Consider the following 3,948-nt stretch of genomic DNA (forward strand, 5'->3'; position numbering starts at 1 on the left):
ACAAAATCACATGGCACATAGATATGCCCAACTTGAATTGGAACATTCTCAAGTTCACCACAGGAAAGTTTGACCAAGCGGTCGGCTAATTAAATTATTTTTCTTGTGGGTATCATTTTAATATTGAGTTTTTGTGAAATGGAGAGGTGAATTAAGCTAACACTCGCTCCTAAATCTGCCAAGGCACCCCTAGGTTCCATATTGCCGATCTTAACCAGTAAAGTAAAGATTCCCGAGTCCTTCTCTTTCTTTGGAATCTTGTGTTGAACGAGTGCACTAACTTGATAAGGGAGGGTAATGAGCTCATCATTGAGCTTCCTCTTGTTGGTTTGGATGTCTTTGAGAAATTTGGAGTACGAAGGACTTTGGGTAACAACTTCGATGAATGGGAGACTTATGTGTAAGTTCTTCATTACACTAAAGAATTTTGCGAATTTATCATTCAACTTTCTCTCCGCAATCCTCCCGGGAAAAGGAACCGGCTCATCTAGATTCCTAGTCTCACTAGGACTTGAAGTTGTTTTCTTATCATTAGGCTTCTTCTTCTCCACATTCTCTTCTTTCCCAACAACCATGTCTTCTTCAATTCTCTTCTCCCCCCTCACACCTTCTTCTCCTCCCTTCTTTCCCTCACTATCTCCCTCTTTTGGCCCTTCATAGGATGTGCCCGATCTCAATGTGATTGCCTTGCAAGAGTCGAATTTTATGTTATGAGAGGGGTTTTCTTGTTGTTGTCCGGGTAAAGTAAAAGGTAAATTGAAAGGTACTCTCTCGGCCAATTGGGCTAATTGCGAATCAACCATCTTGTTATAAGCTTTGACCTCTTCCATTTGTTGATTCATGGCTTGGAGTTGTTGAAGAATTTGGGTTTGTATGGAATCGGGTTGAGATGCTTGATCTTGACTCCTTTGAGACACTTGATTTTGGTTGTTGTATTGGTTTTGATTGTTGTATTGGTTGTTCCTTGGATAGTTTCCTTTCGGATTTTAGTTTGGAGGTGGAGGTGGGTTTAGGTATTGAGGGTTGGAATTGTATGATGGTTGAGCATGTTGCCCCCATTGTTGACGTTGAGGTGCAAACCCGGGTGGTGGTTGTCTCCAAGCTACTCCTCCCCACTTCCCCTATATCCATCTTGCCTTGTGTTGCAAGACGCCACATGCTCGGGGCTTAAACCCCCACAATAAGATGTATCGTGGTTTGTGCCACCATAATTTTGACATGAGAAAGAATTGATTTGAGAAGAGGTTGGCTCACTATTAACACTTTTGTTCAACTTTACGAGCCCCTTCGTCAAAATCTCAATTTGATGTTGCAATTGATCAACCTTCTCTAATTCGTACATCCCACCTTTCTTCGATGCATTCCTCCTTCTACCACCCCAAGAGTAATTCTTCGCTACTTCTTCGATTCTTTCTTCAACTTGGTTTTGGGGGATCTTAATCAATTGTCCACCCGCCCCCACATCCAAATTAGCTCTAGACATAGGTTCCAATCCATCATAGAAGAATCGCATAAGCAAGCTTTGATTGTATTCATGATGAGGACATGCTTGTACCAAATCCTTGAATCTTTCCCAAGCTTCACTAAGACTCTCGTCCGCTTCTTGTTCAAATGATGCAATTTTCCTTCTCCTTTCGGCAGTCTTTTCCTCGAAAATGAACCTCTTCAAGAATGCCTTGAATATCTCTCTCCATGTTGTGAGAGAATTTAGCTTCACTTGCTTGACCACTTCTTAGCTCTACCCGAAAGAGATTGTCGAAATAGATGGATTCAGATGTACTCTTGAGAAACTTGATTGGTTTTAATCATGGCACATAGCTCAAGGAATCTATCAAGGTGCTCAATGGGATCTTCACTTGGAGAACCCAAAAATTGTTCCGCTTGTACCATTCTTGTGTATTGAGGCTGAATGGTAAAGTTGGTTTCCATTACGGGTAGCAAAATCCCTCCCGTGAGCTCATAATCCTCCGGATTTCCAAACTCACGAAATAGAATTTCATCCTCTTGTCCTGCCATTGCCTCACTTTGCAAACATGAAGAACAAGAATCACTCCCACTCTCAACAATAACACCAAGACCTCTTCCCTCTTCTTGATAAAGCCTATGGACTTGTCTTAAAGTTCGGTCAATCTCGTGGTCAATGTTATGTGTGGGTGGTCCTTGAGATCTCTTAAGCTTCCACCAAAGCTAAACAAACAATTAGCAATGACTAGCAAGAGAATAAATGAACAAGGGAAATTCCCATTGGTACACTCCAGGTTCTGACTTTTCCCAGCAGTACCACATTTTTTTTTTTTACTTCCTAATGATACGCCCAAGTTTCTGACTTACTAAATCACGTGATTAGTCTGTTAATCATACGTTAATAAGTTAGTTTTGTAGCAGCTTAGGTTTAAGAAAAAGGGAAAAGTCTAATTTGCCCCAAATTAATTCATTTCCCTCCAAACTTTCCCTCTCAATTTTTCTGTTATTTCCCACCAAAACCATTCCACCCTATAAATGCGCCACTTCCTATTCTTTTCTCCATTTCATTTCTCCTCCATCACTGAATTTCTTTTCTTCTCCATATGTTGTCTTCTCCAATTGTTTGACATGGCTAGTTCTTCAAGTTCTGGTTTTTCTTCTGGCAGCAGACATGGAAGGTCCACGTGGGTCAGGATTTTGTAATGTAATTGTCATCCACCAAGACATACTGAAGTAAGGGTTTCTGACTCCATTTCGAACCCAGGGAGAACCTATTACAAGTGCAGGCACTGTGGTTTGTTCATGTGGGTCACTAAAGATCAAATTATGGGAAACAGAACAGGGGAAACAAATCTTGCTAAGTATGCTAATCTGAGAGAGGAATTCACTGAATTTACATAGAGAGCATATGAATTTGCAGCCTACATATACATGGTTGTTAGGATTGCTGTTGTCATGTACCTGATTTTACTATTGGTTGCTCTCAAATGAAAGTGATGTACTTTTCCTTTTAGTCATGCCATGTAATTGGTAGATTATTAGCAATTAAAGGTTGTATTATCTGGATTTATGAATGACAAATGAAAAAAGGGAAACATCCATCCTTTGTGTTTTATATACTGCGTTAAATTAGTCATGAATCTAACACAACCTTTGATCTAAATGAACTCACATCACAACTTTAAACAAGGCCAAAGTTGGCTGATTTCATATATCCAAAATGAAGATAGTTGCCAAAGTTATGTTCCAAAAAGCAATGTTATGTTTCAAACAGCAAACTACACTATCAGAAACCAAACAAAAGTACTTAAATTCCCTAGCTTTTACTATACCAAAAATCAAGCTAAAGTATCAAAAACCAAAGTTGAATACATATAACTCTCTGCCACTGTCTACAAAAACCAATTCCTCTCTTCATCTTAGGGGGCATGATAATTCTACCTGAGTCATCAGCAGGCCATTGTTCTGTGTCTGGAATGGGGTTAATGTAAACACTGTAAGACTGCTTATATGTCTTCACAGAGTACCAAGAGCTAACAAAGTCATGTGGGTCTAACTTTGCATCAATTAGGGCCCTAATGGCATGCCAACATGGTACCCTTGATAGTTGTCATGCCCCACATGAACAAATTTTCTTGTTAAGGCTCAAAGGGAACTGAGATCTACCTTCATAGATTTCATACTCCCCTGGGCTGGACTTGAAGACTCTGCAGTTTGAGCTTGCTTTTCCTATCTCTTTCATCAGTTTCACAATTTTAGGACAAATGTCTTCATCTTTCCAAGACTTTGCATTCTCAAGCCTTGTTGAAATTCTCACCATGCACACCCTCCTTATTCCTGCATATTTGATCTAAATTAGACAACTAATCACAATACATAAACCTAAGTATGAGAACTAAACAAGTTATGCACAATGTACCTACTAGCAAAGTTAATACAGGCCTACACCTATTAACTCCAAGTGTGGAGTTGAAGCTTTCCACA

General features: G+C 39.7%; 1 non-coding gene across 1 annotated transcript; it reads left to right on the forward strand.

The window, feature by feature from the left end:
- The first annotated feature begins 1,530 nt into the window (after positions 1–1,530).
- On the forward strand, positions 1,531–1,635 carry LOC145569592 (small nucleolar RNA R71). The gene has a single exon (XR_014096181.1). It is a non-coding gene; the product is annotated as a small nucleolar RNA R71 (small nucleolar RNA).
- Positions 1,636–3,948: the final 2,313 nt, after the last annotated feature.

The sequence above is a fragment of the Chenopodium album genome, chromosome 11, assembly GCF_948465745.1.
Source record: "Chenopodium album chromosome 11, dcCheAlbu1.1, whole genome shotgun sequence".
NCBI lineage: Eukaryota > Viridiplantae > Streptophyta > Magnoliopsida > Caryophyllales > Amaranthaceae > Chenopodium > Chenopodium album.